This window comes from Salvia miltiorrhiza, chromosome 6 (genome assembly GCF_028751815.1).
Source record: "Salvia miltiorrhiza cultivar Shanhuang (shh) chromosome 6, IMPLAD_Smil_shh, whole genome shotgun sequence".
NCBI lineage: Eukaryota > Viridiplantae > Streptophyta > Magnoliopsida > Lamiales > Lamiaceae > Salvia > Salvia miltiorrhiza.
In genome coordinates, this window is record NC_080392.1 from 44,300,406 (window position 1) to 44,320,196 (window position 19,791).

At 35.3% G+C, this 19,791-nt stretch overlaps 1 pseudogene; it reads left to right on the forward strand.

Annotated features, from left to right (window-relative positions):
* Positions 1–847: 847 nt before the first annotated feature.
* LOC130991018 (uncharacterized) lies at positions 848–19,402 on the forward strand (annotated as a pseudogene).
* The last annotated feature ends 389 nt before the right edge of the window (positions 19,403–19,791 follow it).

Sequence of the window (19,791 nt, forward strand, 5' to 3'; positions counted from 1 at the left end):
GTTCCCACCTGGCCTAATGCATACGTATTTTCTCATCCTTATTGCCCCACCAAAATACCGCCCATATTTTATGGATATCATCACAAATAGTATCCAGGATTATGAAGCACTGCACAGCAAACGTTGGCACCGCCTTAGCTACCCGCCTTGATAAGGACCTCTTTTCCCCCGCAAAGAACTTACTTTGATTCCAGCATAAAATTTTCTTCAAATACCCAAATTGGATTCCTTTTTGGTTTAAAGAGAAAGTAGGAAGGCCAAGATAGGCGTTGTATCCCACCTCCAGAAAATATAATAATCAAATACACCCTCCGTCCATGGAAGAATTTTATAGGGTGGAGTGATATGATTTTTAAGAAAAAAATTGTTGGGTGTACTTAGAGCGGGGAAAATGTTGTTGAATTGAGTCACTTGAGTGTATTGAGAATGGTGAGAAAATATTATAATTATAGTCCAAAAATAAATAGAAAGTGTTTTTTGTGAACGTCCCAAAAAAGAAAAATATAAAGTTCTTTTATGGAAAAAAGGAATATAATAATTCATCGGTGCTCAAAAAATATAATATTCAAATTCAAATAAAATAAAACATGAAAAGAAAAAGAAATTTGAGAAAACTAATGGCTGTCGGAGAAGTCTGCAAGACTGCAATCGTCATTGAAACAGCATATCCACATTCCACCACGACCCACCTTCTCTCTCTCCACTCACGGTGGCCCGACGAACTCCACCGCCTCAATACCGTAGGCTCGGCTCTTCGGTCAGTCTTTCTCTGCTTAGGCCGAAAAGTTGTTGGAATATCACGAATAGCTCACCTAACCATTGATTGAAAATTTAATTCATTCCTAACCTAGTTGATGATTGGTTGTTGAAATTCACACTTATGTCTGAGGTATGCCTATCAGGGTTCTTGGTGTTTGTTGGTCTATTATGTTCTATTCTCCTTATTTGATTCTTGTTCAAGCCTCACACAAGAATCTGATGTACAGATTGTTCGACGAAATGCCCCAGTGACTAATTGCGGCTACATTCTATCTCAGAATCGAACATGGCATGGATAGCATTAATCTCATCAGTGCTAGTGCTCTGGTTTGCTTCTCTCTGCAAAGTTTTTCTAGAATCTCTGTCCTTCTCAAAAACAGCATTCTTAAACGATGGTAATTTGTGAATTTTGTCCATGAGCAAGATGACATGTGATGAATTGTAGCATTTCAACATGAGGCACACTCCGCCCTAATTAAATCCAAATTATAATTATCAAACCATAATTGGAGACTAATAAATTCTGGGGAGGATGCACACAAGTTTTTGCCCTTTAAAATATGTTTCTTAATTATTGTTTTCTTCACTCTCCAAGAAAAAAAACTGTCTGCTATTCAGCAATCCATAAATGTGGTTTATATAAAACTTAAATGTTTATAGTTGGTTTCTTGAATGATAGGTGCGAGTTCTAGAAAGAGAAATATCTTGGTGGTTATTGCTCATCCTGACGATGAGTCTATGTAAGATTGAAATTTCAGTATTCCCATTTGATGTCAAGCACCACTTATGCTTTCCTGAAGACTTGTTCTCTATCTTTGTCGTGCTCGATCCATTTGGGATTAATGTATAATTTATTGTTCCACACTCGCAGGTTCTTTGCTCCTGTGATTAATTATGTGACTTCCAGGCATCATAATGTACACATACTTTGCATGTCAACTGGTAATGCTGCACATGTACTTACAATTTTCAGTATGTGCCAATAAAATTTTGCCCCAGACAACATTTGGTTATACCTGAATCTTAAATTATCAAAATTTGGAACTAACAACACTACAGGAAAACAGACCTATTGCGACATACGCACATGCGACACTACATGTATGTGATGTAAAATTACCACACTTACACTTTATGTGTCATATATTTACGTCAATTGTGCGTCACCTATATATTGTGTTGTTGTTTAGTGACACAAATGCGACACTCGTTTTAACGTCTCAGAATTACAACAGTCTATTCGCGACGCCTCAATAAAATGTCATAATTATACCACATTTTGATAAAAGTGTTGCATTTAGTGTCATATATTTGCGTCAATTGTGCATCATCTAAATATTGTGTTGTAGTTTAGTGACACATATGCGACAATCATTTCAATGTCTCAAAGTTGCGACAATTTATTAGCGACACCACAATAAAATGTTTTAATTATACCACATATTTAGAATAGCGTTGCATTCAATGTCATATATTTACATCAATTAATTGTCATCGAAGTATTATGTCACAATTTTATGACATCGATGTGGCACTTATTTTAATATCTCAAAAACTGCGACATTAATTCGCGACATCTCAATAAAATATCATAATTATACAACACGTTTAAAATAATGTTGCACAATTGTGGCACAATTTTCAGCATTTTCTAATTATGACATAAATTTATTGCATAATCTTTGTAACATCGGATATACGACATCATTTTACATTTTTAGTAGAGCTATATTCATGACCATCTCATATGAAATTTTACTAAATTCAATAAAATAAAATAATTATTAGTAGAATGAAAATAAATAAAATAAAATAAAATAATTCTAGACTACTTTATGTACTAATACTAGGAATTTGAGTAAAGATGTTAACCTGAAAATTTAAGACTTGAATTTATTACTTCATTTTATAAATGTGTAAGTTAATTTAGTTTATCATTATTTAAGATTGCATAAATTTTAACTTTTTGTTCAAATTTTTCTTTTTCTGTTGTCATAATCGCAAACTTTCAAAATAAACATTTTATCTTAAAAAAAAAAAAAAGTTGACCCATTTATGAGTTTGAAATACAAAAATATAAAAGTCCTTAAATGATTAAATATAGAAAATTCAGCATAAAAAATTTACACTTGTGGAGATCAAACTAAACTAAATTTTGTCGTAGACATGTACGAAAATTAGCTCTACTACATAAATGTAATCATAAATGTAGTAATTTATTATTTTTACAACACAGTTAAGTACTAAAAGTCATTGGGTTGCCATCTTCAACTTGATGCCCCATTACATCCATCTTGTCTCCATCTTTTATCCCAAGCTATCAATTAAAATACAAAAACACCAAGTTACTACATATTTAACTCGACTAATCAGATAACAGAGATTATATTAATTATAGAGAAATGTTTAAATAATATTTGGATCTTGTATATTAATTTCGTATCGAACTAATCAAATTTTGTGATTATTATAAAAAATTCTAAAGAGTGCTCGCCTAAGAAACATAAACGAAACCAAAGAAGGTGGAAGAGCGGAAAGGAAAGTTTCAGGGACTCCGGCCTAACCATCGCCCCTAAACAATCCCGGCTCAAAACCACCCGAGACGGACTAGAAAAACATAAAAAAGAGGCAAAAAAAACCACGAAAAGAGAAAACAAACCAACATGAAGCAAAGGGTGTCGAACACCAAAGTCATCCATCGCCGCGAAGAAGACTGCAGCCGCCAAAAACACAACACCCAACCTTGCATGCAACTCCACCCTCCAGCAGCCAGAGACGCACGCCAGCAAGTCCGGACGAAACAACAAGCAGCAAGAACCCGACAGCCAAACCAAGCAGCCAGACCACTCCCCCCCCCCCCAACGTCCAAATCTCCAAAACCAACAGCCAAAGCACCAGCAGCAGGCAGACCAGGTGCTAGACGAAAGGAAACAAAGATCAACCAGACCCTCAAAATTATATAGAACATATGTGAACCTGTAATTGATTAATTAATCAATATCCAGAAATTAAATGAACACTCAAAATTATAATTTTTTGTTTACTCTAATTTGCCAATTGCCATCTCATTTAAGATCTAATTCAAAAAATAATTTATTACAGGATACAACTCCCATTAGCGAAGAAAGAAATATCGAACTAAACACGGTCATATGTCTATTTATATAGAGAGGAACCTGAGACTAGGTCAAATATAATAAAAACCAGACTACACCATATATTTGTTGATGAAGTGCCATCATAGCCTTTGCAAGGTTGTGAAAAAGAACTCAAACTTAGTTTCCAGAACCATTAGGTCTTGTTGGCTAGAGGATAATATTCAATTGACACAGGATATAAGATCAATTGACTTTGGCTTTTACAATTTTTGATCTTCTAATTCATGTTAGAGGGATTTCATTTTTTACAATGGAGCTTCATCTATATGTCACATAATGAAATGTAGCTCTATCATAGATCATAACCAAGTTATTGATTGTAAAGATGGTTATTAGTTTGGAATATTTTTCTCTTAGGTTTTGAGAATTTATTTTATCAGACCTTACAACACTTTTTGGTAATGTAGGCATAGCAGACGGCATGGGAAGTATTAGAAAATAAGAGTTATACATGGCCTCCGTGGTTCTCAAGGTTTGCATTTTGACTTTTGGTTTGTCATCTATATGCAAAGCATTGCAAATGATAGCTTTCTCCTAATTTTATCGTGAACGCTTTCCATACCAGATACATAGTTCCTAATTTTGACGTGGTAAGATTTATTTTGGTTGACATGCCCCTATTATCCAATCAACTTATCCAATCAAGGAACACTTGTGTTGATATTTGAGTTGTTTGTGCTGGTGGAACCACAATTTGGTAGTACATGTGCACATTCTTTAGTTAATCGATACTGTATTCTGTTAAGCTCTTGTATTTTCTTTATTAGATCATTACATTTGACGATTACGGCATATCTGGTCATTGCAACCACTGCGACGTTCATCAAGGAGTAATATAAGAGCTAGATGAACTCGTAGGTTATGCTCTGTTGGCCATATGTCGATTAAAAGAAGTTTCGGTGTTGTGTGCATCTGTTTAAATTGAAAATTAAGGAAATTCTAGTAGCATTGAGCAACATGTCAAGCTGTGAGATTGCTCACTGAGATGAATGCATCTCTTAGTTTTTCTTTTATTTAAGAAGATTGTATTGGAATGGCAGTTCTTTAATTTTATTCAATCAATACATAAGGTTCTTTTCTTTGTATTCCAGAAAGTTGTTGCACGATGCTTCAGGGAGACACCTCGAGGCCTAGGCGATTGTAAGCTACCCCCAGTCATTTTTAATCTAGATTCATGCTTTAGATGTTTCAGTTCAACATTTGTAAATCAACTGTATGTCATATCTGAAAAGTTCCAAACTATTGTTCCATATTTTTTCAAGTCTTGATTGACTTTACTACTATAATATTTTGACCCAAGTATATTATGATAAGTTTTCATTATTTTCAGGTAAGCCCTAACATAGTACGCAAGTACATCAGACCAGTAGATATTTGGTTATCCATCTTGTTTAGCTAGACTTAAAAAAGACGGACCATCATATTGCTTGCTTAACTTAGATCTCCGTAAAAGTTATGCAGCTATGGCTCAGCATTTCAGCCAATGGGTTTGGTTCGTCTGCCTTGTTCTTTCTCATCGCGATTTATTTGACATCATTTTGAATTAATAGTGAATGCATACAAGCATCATTTTTTTTCGATTTCTGGTGCATATATATATGACTAATTCTTTATTCCTTGTTTACTTCCTCCTATTGCAGGTTCCGCAAACTATTTGTGACATTTTCAATCTATACTTACGTTACCACCCTTAAGAAAATCATATAAGTCGGTTGCTTGAATCTAGATTTCGAGTTGATTTAATCCGAATAATGTGCATGATATCTCATGATGAGTGTTAACTTAGAGCTTTAGAAATTAATTTCAACTTCTGCTATAGGAATCAGTTGTGCTGATACATGACGTGATAGAGATTTGCTCTGTTTTCATTTCTAAAACATAGTTTTTGGTGTGTTTGAATTTCAGATGAAATGGTTATGGACGATTGATGCGATCATATATTTATCTTTTCAAAATACCCATACATTTAGTCATTCTCACTAGATCTTTTCTCTTTGTCTCCCTGTATAAACGTCTAGTAAAATACAATACGAATATGTACAAATTTACTGTGAAAAATGTATAGATTCAAAATTTGAAAATTTTCATTTTCCTATGTAAATAATCCGCACAGTAAAACTTAGGACAACAAAATTAATCACAATAATGAAGATTTGTTGGAGAAAAGTGATCATTGTCGAATCACAATTATTATGATGATGAAATTGTGCTGAAATTGTATGTATACATGAATTATGTTTTATAGTACGTACGAAGCTTCAGAATAAATTATTGTCTTTTCCAAAATTCACTTTGATTGCATCATATGCAGATCCCAACGCAGCAAGTGAAGATACTGGACCATCCAGATTTGCAGGTTTCTTTTGAAATTTCTCTCTTATGTTAGTCCATATTTTTTCATGTCAAAAGCTAACATAATGTTAGGTTACACATACTAGGATGGTTTTGGCAAAGTGTGGAACTGGAACTTGTTGTCTAGCATCATTGATGACGAAACTCGTACCCATTCTATTGACGTGGTAAGATTTATTTTGGTTAACATGTCCCTATTATCCAATCAACTTATCCAATCAAGGAACACTTGTGTTGATATTTGAGTTGTTTGTGCTGGTGGAACCATAATTTGGTATTACCTGTGCGCATTCTTTAGTTAATCGATATTGTATTATGTTAAGCTCTTGTATTTTCTTTTCTAGATCATTACATTTGACGATTACGGCATATCTGGTCATTGCAACCACTGCGACGTTCATCAAGGAATAAGGTAAGAGCTAGATGAACTCGTAGCTTATGCTCTGTAAGTTGAAATCATTGGGAACACCAATGCCGAAACTAACATTCTTCAAGATTCTTTCCTTGGCAGCCCGAGAAAATCTCTTCAACAAATATTGTTAAGGAATGTTTTTCACATTCATAAGATAATATATCTTGAAAATGTGAGAACACAAATATCCCGCAGTGTCAAATATGCGACAAGTGCACGTAGAAGGATAATTTTCCTTGTTGAACTGAATATGCCTCCGCTTCCCACCAACACAACCGAGGACAAAATGAATTCAAGGTCATCTGAATCATACTTTGATGGACCTTTGATTATATCCACATTCAAAGAATGATTAGCCTCATGCTCAAATATATGAAAAACACTTCTCGTCAAGACTTTAGCTGCACTCTTCATTAGTTCATTGTGATCCACATATAGCCCAGACATTCCTATACATAGTGCATGCTCTTCACTTTCTTTACGCCTCCATTCAATTTGAATTTCATCAAACTTAAACACAAAATCATGCAAGGATGTGCTCGCATGTAATACCCCGCTCATTTCTATTTAGTTTATAATTTATTTTAGGGGTTTTTGCAAATAAAATCACGAACAATTTTAAATTTGCAATTTTAACGTGACTTTTGAAGTGTGGCAAATTAAATCATAACCTTTTCAATTTTTGCAATTTCGTCCCCTCAATTTTTTCCGGCCACCGAAGTGATGAGTTGGAGCTTATGTGGATTATTTTTTTCCACGTAATTAATTTCTAACAAAGATTAAATTGCTGACTAAGATTAAAACAAAATCAAAACCTAATTCTTTTATTTTACTTCTTGTTCGTCTTTTATAAAAATATATTTGATGTGTATCTTAAGTTAAACATTATGACAAGATCTTAAATTTGATTTAAAATTCATTAAATATGAATTTGAAATAAATAGTTTATTATAATTTAAAATTTTAAAGTGATTGTTTTTCTGCCTCCTATCTCTTTTACAATATTCTTTATTTTTTTCTCTTTCTCCTTATTTTGTTATTATATTATTTCTATTTGTATCTCTTTCTCCTACAAAATTTATATATCTTCTCTTCTCTTTTGATTAAAAAAACATAATATTTATTCGTTGAATTATTTTATCAAAGCATACATAAAAATATTTAAATTAAAAATATTAATTAAAAAATATAATGCACAATTGTCAACAAATATCGAGACAATATTATAAAAGTATTTATTAATTTTAATTTTAATAGAAAATAATAATCGATAACAAAAAACTTTCGGTAAATTTAATTATTATTATACAATACTTATTGAACTTAATATTATACTCCTACTCATTAAGTTGATAAAATTATTACTATACACTACTTTAAATCAAATACTAATATTTAAATTAATATATTTTTTGTTAGTAATTAATTTGATTCATAAATAATATTTTTACATAATTTCAAATTTTAAAAATAAATAAATATATCGTGGCCGTGCATCGTACGGGAGGGCGTACTAGTTTAAGGAAATGGGGGATACTGAAATAAGTTCGACGAAAAAGAAGAAAAATAAAAGAATTAGGTTTTGATTTTATTTTAATCTTAGTCAGAAATTAATTACGTGGAAAAAAAAACAATCCACATAAGCTCCAACTCATCACTCCGGTGCCTGGAAAAAATTGAGGGGACGAAATTGCAAAAATTGAAACGGTTGTGATTTAATTCGCCACACTTCAAAAGTCGCGTTAAAATTGCAAATTCAAAATTGTTCGTGATTTTATTTGCAAAAACCTCGTTATTCAAATCTTTATGCATTTCATATTATTTAAAGTGATCATATGTGATTTATCTCTATGATTAAGTATTTATTTGTACATAATTTAATTTAAGTTTATGTTGAATTTTAACTATTTAATTGTGTTGGGCTTGATAATTTTTATTTGGGCTTTTTAGTTAAGGTTAATTGGTATATATATTTAGCATTTAATCCTTAGTCCAAACCCAACCCCATTTCTCTTTATGCCAATTCTCCAAGTACAGCAACTCATTCTTTCATTCAAACCAACACATCAATTTTTACAACGTATGAACTTTATGAAATGTGTATACAATTTAGAATACAAGTAGTGGACAAGCATGTATAGAACTAGCCTTATAAACTGTAATTTCAAACTTGAGTCTTGGTTTTGGCTGTTGAATGTTGAGTGTGTACTTGAGAGAGATCTTTTGTTGAACTTGTGGTGTGTCTGTTGCTGTCATGAGAGTCGAGAGTAGAGGAGAGGGCAGCGACGGCTTCTCGCTGTCGTTCGCTGGAAGTCAGAGGGAGATGGGGGCGGTACGGTCGGCGGTGGCTCTGAGCTGAACAAACGGAAGAGAGAGGCAGGAGCTAGGGCACGGTCGCCGGAGTGGGGTCTGGTATTTGGGGATCTAGGGTTGGAGGTGGTGTTGTCGCCTGATATACGGGCGACGGTGGCTGCTATCGCCGGGGAGCGGCGCAGTACCTGTGTTCAGTGTGTGTGTTCTGTTTCTGGGGGAAGAAGAGGTGAGAGACGATAGAGGGAGATCGGAGGGAGAGGACAAAGGAGTCAGTGGCCGGCGGCGAAGAAGATAAGAGAAGAGCGGTGGTGGCCGGCTCTTCGCTGCTGCTACCGTCGACTTCGGAGTCCAGAGAAATAGGTTGACCGGTGGCTGTCTCGCCGGTGAAGAAGGCGGCGCGGCGGCCGGAGTTTGGTGAGGTAGCGAGAGGGTGGTGAGTGTGTGGAGTCGGCAGGGATTGAGAGAGAGAGAGAGAGAGAGAGAGAGAGAGAGAGATAGAGAGAGAGAGAGAGAGAGAGAGATCAACATTGTTTGTGTGTGTGTGCGTGACTTAGGTTGTAGAAGAAGGGTGAGGGTTTGTGTTTAAGAGTGGGCCTTTGGGCCGAATTTGTTTTTGAAAACTTGGATTGGGTAATTTGTTAAATGGTGGACTGCTATTTACTTTTATTTGGGCTGCGAATTTTTGAAATAAAAATATGGACTTCCATTTAATTGTTGGACTTGTTTAATTGATTTATTAATTTAACTCTTTATTTGAGTTTAATTAATTATTTTTAGAAAAAGTTTGCATAATAGTATTTTCTTATTATGTGCATATGTTAAATATATTTATTTAATTATGTGAGTTAAAGCATGAATTAATTTTGCATCAAACATTTTACATAGAATCATTTATGATTAAATTGGTTTTATTATTAATTCAATTATTTAAGAAAAATCGAATAAGGATATTGTTGGTGTTCTTGACTCAAGAATTTATTTTTCGACTATTTATTTATTAAAATATAAAAACCCGGCTAAGTGAATCATAGGATGATAAGCACTTCACTATGACTTAAGATTAGATTCAGGAGACCTATTAAGATTATAGATTTCTTGTAAGCTTTGTGGATCGTGAGGACTAGCACTGCTATTCCGATTCAGAGTTAAGATTAAACGACAGGCTTTGCCTAATCAGGTGGGCTTATTTTACAAATGTATGATTTAGCTATTGAGCTTAAATGTTTCAATGAAATGAAAACTGTTTATCCGATAAGATATTTTTGTGCACTTTGCTCTGTTTAAAGCTCGCATAAGTTAATCAATCGAGGTTCTCTCTTGACCTAACACGTTATTTGAGAATTGTGTACACCTATTAGCTGACTTGGTGGGTTGATCTCTATTAGGGCACTAATCATGTATGAGGCGTTATATGAGTGCTCGACGAGATGTGTTCCAGAGCATTGGGTCCCAAATGGGAACTTGGCTGGGTTACGCCCTCAGTTCAAGTTAGCAGGAGTAATGGATCTGTCGGTGGCTAAAAGGTCCGTGATCACAACGAGTAACGGAAATGGAGTGTGACAATTGCGCGCAATATAATAAAATATTTTAACATGTTTAGAAGTTATTTCAATTTAAAACCTTCTAAGTCATGTCAAGTATAATTTGATAAACTGCTCTTATGATTTATGAAATGTTTATAAAATGTTATCCCACTAAGTACATTAGTACTTAGCCCAAAAATACTTTCAAATGTTTTTCAGGTTGATTGGTCGGTGCTGACGGGGCAGAGCTAAGGCTAGGGTTCAACTCCGTATTTTATCTTCCGCTGTTGCACTAGCTCTTATTGTCCTTTGTTTCTCTAACTTAAGACTTTTATGTTAAATTCTGAATTATGTTCCTTATCGAGTTTAGACTCTAAACTTCTGGTACTATGTTATTTAACATTGGTTATCAGAAGCATGAAACCAAACTTGTGATCTTAAGGTTTAGAATGTTGTTAATTGATTAGTATCACTCGATTTCTATCTTTCTTCATTCAAAGGGCGCTGCCCGACTTTTTATCCTATTATTTGAATTTCACAAGGTTCTCCCCTTGTTTATTTCTATGATTTTTATCGCACCTCGATTATAGTTTATTCCTTCAAGATTTGGGGTGTGACACACTACATGCTGGTCCAAAAAGTAGTGAACAACCATTCATACGATCGGGTTGTTTCATCTGATGAAAACCCTTGGCCAAACAAAACATTCTTCAAGTGGTGGTTGACACTAACAAATGGAACACAAACAAGCTTGTACTTGTTTGTTCGATACATACTATCCACCGATAAGACGTCGCCAAAATACTCATAATCCAAGGAGCTGCGCGAGTCTCTGAAAAAAAAATTCAAAAGGTGGCCATCATCATCTAGTTGAAAGTCCCGATAAAAAAACGGCTTGCTATTTGCCTTCGACGTAAAATATTGAACAAGCTACTTTGCATCACCATTCTCCACTTTTGTCTTCATCTTAAGGCTATTTATATGATTATATGCATCATTCCTCGTAAAACCGCCATTTTTTAGGACCACCAGACTCCTTCTCCATGAATCTACAAGCCCTAGCAACACTAATGCCTGCTGAGTTCATCGCTTCTATCAAACTTTTCTTAGTCTTTCACAAATTACGTGTTGAACGTAGCAAATAGGACTGCTCACTGGGAAACAAATCATGATTGTGCTATTTGTAGAAAGAAGAAACTTTCCATTGCCCATCCCTCTTGCGTGACACCCTTAGCCTTGCCGTACACAAAGATTTTCGAACTTGCTTCTTGAAAGTTGGCAGCCTTCCATTTAATGGTTTCGCTTCACTCTTCCCATGCCAACCATTTAAATGAAAAGCGCCACATGGCGCATCGGGAATAGAAGTGTTGGGCACCTAGGTGTGGCATAAAATTTACCCACATTTACACCTTCTCCTTAATTCATGTGTCGAAAAGTTTTGAGCCACTTATAGTTGGACAGAGGGAGTAGTATTTAGTAGTGGGTGAGTTAGTGGGCATGTGATAGAAAACTGTATAATTATTTGTTTATAAATTGCCCTTATTTTATGATTATAATTGCAAATTTAACACTAATTTGGCGGCAAAATATTAGTTGTAGAACTGATGTTTTATTTATTATATAGATATCTGATTAAGGGAGGTGTGGACCTATATTTGTATTAAGAGAATCTATGAGAGCCCAATGACATGCTATTTTTTAGCCCATTGTCCATTAAACCTCAATAGCTCAATCAATTACTCATTTTCTCACCCCTCAAAAAAACTTACTCATTTTCTCACGTTTTCATTTATAGAACCTAGTTGAAACTTGAACATAGAAAACAAAGATTTTTTTATTTTTTTATTTCATTTCATGTATACAAAGCCTTCACCCTTTCACAGCAACAATTAGTTGTTCAATTCTCAACTCATTTTCCCAACAATGAGGTCCTCCTCAAATCTCAAATTGTTTCCAGATCAAGTGCAAGTTGTTTCAGTTGAATAGCAATGCACCTTTAATATCAAGGTTTCCAAGTTGGCTTCTCTTCTAATCTTAGCCCTACAAATCAATTTTGAGTCACCATCCATTTTATAAAAATAATGCATCTAACTTTACAAATCGATAAAACTTGAATCTTTACACTTAGTTGGAGAATTGATATAGAAGGAAGCATTGTGCATATTAAATAAAATTGTGAACTTAGCCTTAGGCCTGGTGATTGTTGAGTGATTTGGAAATAGAGACGGAGATGGGGTTTTGATGGTGAGAATCAGAACGGCGGCGGTCGTGGGGCTGTTGTTGTCCGACTAGAGGAGAGGAGAAGGCGGCGGCGATTCTCGCTATGAGAATAGAGGCCGGTGGCTGTTCGCGGGCTAAGATTGAGAGAGAAGGGTTTCTGAAATTTGAGAGAATTATGGGTGGAAGGTCTGAGAAGGAATAGAGAAGGAGAAAGAGGCGGCAAGGGAGATAGGGAATGAGATAGCTAGAGAGGGGGAGATGCCGGTGGTGACGGGGGCCGAAGGTGGCGCCCTTCGCCGGGGAAGAAGGAGAAGGCAGCAGCGCTGGAGAGATCGAGAGAGTGAACAGAGAGAGAAGTCCGATTGATTAAAGGAGAGAGAAAGTGTTCATTTGGGCTTTGGAAACTGGGCTTGTTATTTTACTCTTCTTGGGAATAATTTAATTTTTGTTGGTCTTACTTTAATAATCAGATTTTGGGTATTATATCAAATGATCGATTAGGCTTTCATTCTTTTTAATAATGGGCTGAGACTAATGAGTTGAATTATTCAATTGAATAGAATATAGATTTGATAGCATAACACATTTAATTATGTTGATTAAGTATATGATGAGAATCATCATTAGTTTATTAAGTGACTTGTGATTAATCAAGTTAGATTGATTAAGAGTTATTCTTTCATATATACTATTAATTACTTGATTCATGAATTGATGAATGAAAATGCATCATAATTCTATTATGTGCATATAGTAAGTATGACTCACATATTATTTGATTAAAGTATTTATGAAATTATATTATGATTTTGAAAGAAAAATATTTATGCATTGAAAATATTTTCAAGTTAATTTTTTTTAACAAAAGTCAAGCAAGGATATTGTTGTTGGTGCCCTTAGCCGAGCTATTGATTTTCAAGATTTTAAAGTGAGTTTTAAAACCCAGGCATAGTGATTTAGAAATTAGTAAGCTTTACCCTACTTTGAACTAAGACTGGTATCACGAGACCTATTAAGATTAGATTATCTTGTAGGCTCAGTTGACCAAGAGGAATAGCACTGCATTTTCAAGACGAGTTACGTTTGAACTTCAGGCTTTGTCCTATCAAGGTGGGCTTTATTTTCAAAAATTATGCTTGAGTTATATAAACTCGCAAATGCTTTATGAACTGTTTACTATCCATGAAATGTTATCTATGCACGTTTTGTATCAGGTTAATGCTATTTCTTAATTCGTCGAGATTCATCGAGCAAGCCTAACACGTCGCGCGAGAATTGTGTACACAAGGTTAGTTGTGTAGTGGGTTAATCCCTTGTACCACCGCCAAGATTTCAGCCATCATAGCACTTGAGATAGGCTGAGTGTCATAGATAAAACACCATTGTGCCTTCATGATTTCTAATTATGATTCCCACCCCATACGCTCCCTGATCTAGATAAAACAAAGCATTGACGTCAACACAGAAGCAACTATGCATCGGCTTAATCCACTTTTTCTTCTTCCCCAATGAGGCACCCTAACATTTATCCGTCAAGTATGTGGGCTTGGCTACTACATATGCTTTCCGAATACGCCTTACTCGTCTCTTCATACAACAATTCAACAAACTCCTTTGCACCATGCTTTTTGGTGCACAGATAAGTAGCACCATAACTCATATTCATCCCTTCCTCATTCCTTCAAGATCACTTCTGCAATATCCATGAGTTGCATCCCTATTGCTTTTTGCATCACATCCCAAAAAACGTGATTGTCGGCATATTTGTTGCACCTCACGGCAAGACTCACAGATACCATCCGTAGGAACATAATGGTTTCAGAGGTTGGCCGTCGTCGGGATAAGATTAGAGAAGGCTCACCAGAGAAAAAATTTGTATAACCCCATGCAGACCTTGGACCTATGAATACAATCATATCCGTTTCATTCCACACTTTCCATATCAAGCCCTCCTTAATCATCGATCTGCTATAGGAAATAGAGTGCCAAAACATAAGACGATCTCGAGGGAGCATGAGCTTGCATCAAGTCACCATTTTTGAAGTATTTAGCTTTAAAAACACGGGCTACCAGTGACTCAGGATACAAAATCATCGTCCAAGTATGTTTCGCCACTAAAGCTTTGTTTCAAATCTTTAAATCCCTGAACCTCATGCTTCTTTTTTGTTTCGGCACACACATGGGTTCCCACCTGGCCTAATGCATACGTATTTTCTCATCCTTATTGCCCCACCAAAATACCGCCCATATTTTATGGATATCATCACAAATAGTATCCGGGATTATGAAGCACTGCACAGCAAACGTTGGCACCGCCTTAGCTACCCGCCTTGATAAGGACCTCTTTTCCCCCGCAAAGAACTTACTTTGATTCCAGCATAAAATTTTCTTCAAATACCCAAATTGGATTCCTTTTTGGTTTAAAGAGAAAGTAGGAAGGCCAACATAGGCGTTGTATCCCACCTCCAGAAAATATAATAATCAAATACACCCTCCGTCCATGGAAGAATTTTATAGGGTGGAGTGATATGATTTTTAAGAAAAAAATTGTTGGGTGTACTTAGAGCGGGAAAAATGTTGTTGAGTTGAGTCACTTGAGTGTATTGAGAATGGTGAGAAAATATTGTAATTATAGTCCAAAAATAAATAGAAAGTGTTTTTTGTGAACGTCCCAAAAAAGAAAAGTATGAAGTTCTTTTATGGACAAAAGGAATATTATAATTATCAAACCATAATTGGAGACTAATAAATTCTGGGGAGGATGCACACAAGTTTTTGCCCTTTAAAATATGTTTCTTAATTATTGTTTTCTTCACTCTCCAAGAAAAAAAACTGTCTGCTATTCAGCAATCCATAAATGTGGTTTATATAAAACTTAAATGTTTATAGTTGGTTTCTTGAATGATAGGTGCGAGTTCTAGAAAGAGAAATATCTTGGTGGTTATTGCTCATCCTGACGATGAGTCTATGTAAGATTGAAATTTCAGTATTCCCATTTGATGTCAAGCACCACTTATGCTTTCCTGAAGACTTGTTCTCTATCTTTGTCGTGCTCGATCCATTTGGGATTAATGTATAATTTATTGTTCCACACTCGCAAGTTCTTTGCTCCTGTGATTAATTACGTGACTTCCAGGCATGATAATGTACACATACTTTGCATGTCAACTGGTAATGTGCCAATTAGGCTGCCCAATTAGGCTGCACATGTACTTACAATTTTAAGTATGTGCCAATAAAATTTTGCCCCAGACAACATTTGGTTATACCTGAATCTTAAATTATCAAAATTTGGAACTAACAAGGTTGTGAAAAAGAACTCAAACTTAGTTTCCAGAACCATTAGGCCTTGTTGGCTAGAGGATAATATTCAATTGACACAGGATATAAGATCAATTGACTTTGGCTTTTACAATTTTTGATCTTCTAATTCATGTTAGAGGGATTTCATTTTTTACAATGGAGCTTCATCTATATGTCACATAATGAAATGTAGCTCTATCATAGATCATAACCAAGTTATTGATTGTAAAGATGGTAATTAGTTTGGAATATTTTTCTCTTAGGTTTTGAGAATTTTCTCAGACCTTACAACACTTTTTGGTAATGTAGGCATAGCAGACGGCATGAGAAGTATTAGAAAATAAGAGTTATACATGGCCTCCGTGGTTCTCAAGGTTTGCATTTTGACTTTTGGTTTGTCATCTATATGCAAAGCATTGCAAATGATATCTTTCTCCTAATTTTATCGTGAACGCTTTCCATACCAGATACATAGTTCCTAATTTTGACGTGGTAAGATTTATTTTGGTTAACATGTCCCTATTATCCAATCAACTTATCCAATCAAGGAACACTTGTGTTGATATTTGAGTTGTTTGTGCTGGTGGAACCACAATTTGGTAGTACATGTGCGCATTCTTTAGTTAATCGATACTGTATTCTGTTAAGCTCTTGTATTTTCTTTATTAGATCATTACATTTGACGATTACGGCATATCTGGTCATTGCAACCACTGCGATGTTCATCAAGGAGTAATATAAGAGCTAGATGAACTCGTAGGTTATGCTCTGTTGGCCATATGTCGATTAAAAGAAGTTTCGGTGCTGTGTGCATCTGTTTAAATTGAAAATTAAGGAAATTCTAGTAGCATTGAGCAACTTGTCAAGCTGTGAGATTGCTCACTGAGATGAATGCATCTCTTAGTTTTTCTTTTATTTAAGAAGATTGTATTGGAATGGCAGTTCTTTAATTTTATTCAATCAATACATAAGGTTCTTTTCTTTGTATTCCAGAAAGTTGTTGCACGATGCTTCAGGGAGACACCTCGAGGCCTAGGCGATTGTAAGCTACCCCCAGTCATTTTTAATCTAGATTCATGCTTTAGATGTTCAGTTCAACATTTGTAAATCAACTGTATGTCACATCTGAAAAGTTCCAAACTATTGTTCCATATTTTTTCAAGTCTTGATTGACTTTATTGCTATAATATTTTGACCCAAGTATATTTTGATAAGTTTTCATTATTTTCAGGTAAGTCCTAATATAGTACGCAAGTACATATCGGACCAGTAGATATTTGGTTATCCATCTTGTTGAGCAAACTTAAAAAAGACGAACCATCATATTGCTTGCTTAACTTAGATCTCTGTAAAAGTTATGCAGCTATGGCTCAGCATTTCAGCCAATGGGTTTGGTTCGTCTGCCTTGTTCTTTCTCATCGCGATTTATTTGGCATCATTGTGAATTAATAGTGAATGCATACAAGCATCATTTTTTTTCGATTTCTGGTGCATATATATGACTAATTCTTTATTCCTTGTTTACTTCCTCCTATTGCAAATTCCGTAAACTATTTGTGACATTTTCAAGCTATACTTACGTTACCACCCTTAAGAAAATCGTATAAGTCGGTTGCTTGAATCTAGTTTTCGAGTTGATTTAATCCGAATAATGTGCATGATATCTCATGATGAGTGTTAACTTAGAGCTCTTAGAAATTAATTTCAACTTGTGCTATAGGAATCAGTTGTGCTGATACATGACGTGATATAGATTTGCTCTGTTTTCATTTCTAAAACATAGTTTTTGGTGTGTTTGAATTTCAAATGAAATGGTTATGGACGATTGATGCGATCATATATTTATCTTTTCAAAATACCCATACATTTAGTCATTCTCACTAGATCTCTTCTCTTTGTCTCCCTGTATAAACGTCTAGTAAAATACAATACGAATATGTACAAATTTACTGTGAAAAATGTATAGATTCAAAATTTGAAAATTTTCGTTTTCCTATGTAAATAATCCGCACAGTAAAACTTAGGACAACAAAATTAATCACAATAATGAAGATTTGTTGGAGAAAAGTGATCATTGTCGAATCACAATTATTATGATGATGAAATTGTGCTGAAATTGTATGTATACATGAATTATGTTTTAAAGTACGTACGAAGCTTCAGAATAAATTATTGTCTTTTCCAAAATTCACTTTGATTGCATCATATGCAGATCCCAACGCAGCAAGTGAAGATACTGAACCATCCAGATTTGCAGGTTTCTTTTGAAATTTCTCTATTATGTTAGTCCATATTTTTTCATGTCAAGTGCTATCATAATGTTAGGTTACATACTAGGATGGTTTTGGCAAAGTGTGGAACTGGAACTTGTTGGCTAGCATCATTGATGACGAAACTTGTACCCATTCTATTGACGTGGTAAGATTTATTTTGGTTAACATGTCCCTATTATCCAATCAACTTATCCAATCAAGGAACACTTGTGTTGATATTTGAGTTGTTTGTGCTGGTGGAACCATAATTTGGTAGTACCTGTGCGCATTCTTTAGTTAATCGATATTGTATTATGTTAAGCTCTTGTATTTTCTTTTCTAGATCATTACATTTGACGATTACGGCATATCTGGTCATTGCAACCACTGCGACGTTCATCAAGGAGTAAGGTAAGAGCTAGATGAACTCGTAGCTTATGCTCTGTAAGTCGAAATCATTGGGAACACCAATGCCGAAACTAACATTCGTCAAGATTCTTTCCTTGGCAGCCCGAGAAAATCTCTTCAACAAATATTGTTCAGGAATGTTTTTCACATTCATAAGATAATATATCTTGAAAATGTGAGAACACAAATATCCCGCACTGTCAAATATGCGACAAGTGCACGTAGAAGGATAATTTTCCTTGTTGAACTGAATATGCCTCCGCTTCCCACCAACACAACCCGAGGACAAAATGAATTCAAGGTCATCCGAATCATACTTTGATGGACTGTTTACCTCATTTCTGAGTGTTCGTTTTGTATGTTTTAGCACTCTTTCGAGCATGCTCTGTGCCTTGAAGTATCTTCTTTTACTTGCTCGTTCGTCTTTTGTGCTCTTGGGTGTTACTTGCAGGTTATCTGGTTCTCGGGCGAGTTTTAGAAGTTTTGGAGGCCGTTTTGGATGAACATTGGAGCAGCCACCGCCGCCTCACGGCGGCCGCCGCCTCGGTGCCGCTCGCCGCCTGGCAGCGCCCGCCTGTTGCTGATTGGAGAAGAGCTGCGAAGGGGGTAGGCGGCGGCGCCGTAGGGCGGTGGCCGCCGCCTGCGGCGGCCGCCGCTTCCCAGGCGGCCGCCGCCTTCCGACAGCATATTTGTTTAGTTTAAAACCCATCCCTAGGGTTTCTATATATATCATTCTCGTCTCCAGCAGCCTCCAGACGATTTTTCCTAGTTTTTCTTTAGTTTTAGAGGAGTTAGAAACATCAAGAACATCTTGGACTCATTGGATTGCTTTGTTTTTGTAAGAACTCCTTTTGATTTTTCTTTGTTTTATGAATCCTTTGGTTATTAAGTTTTTGGTTTCTAGTCTTTGATAAACATGATGATGGAAGATTATTATTGTTGATTCTATATTCTCTTGATTTTTAGAATCATTTGGGTAATTGAATATTTGTCTTATGTTTTTTATGGATGCAATGATTAGAGATTATTTTTGTTGAGTTTAGATAATCTACGTGATTCGTAGTTCGTTGCTATTGTTTACGTTTTCCATT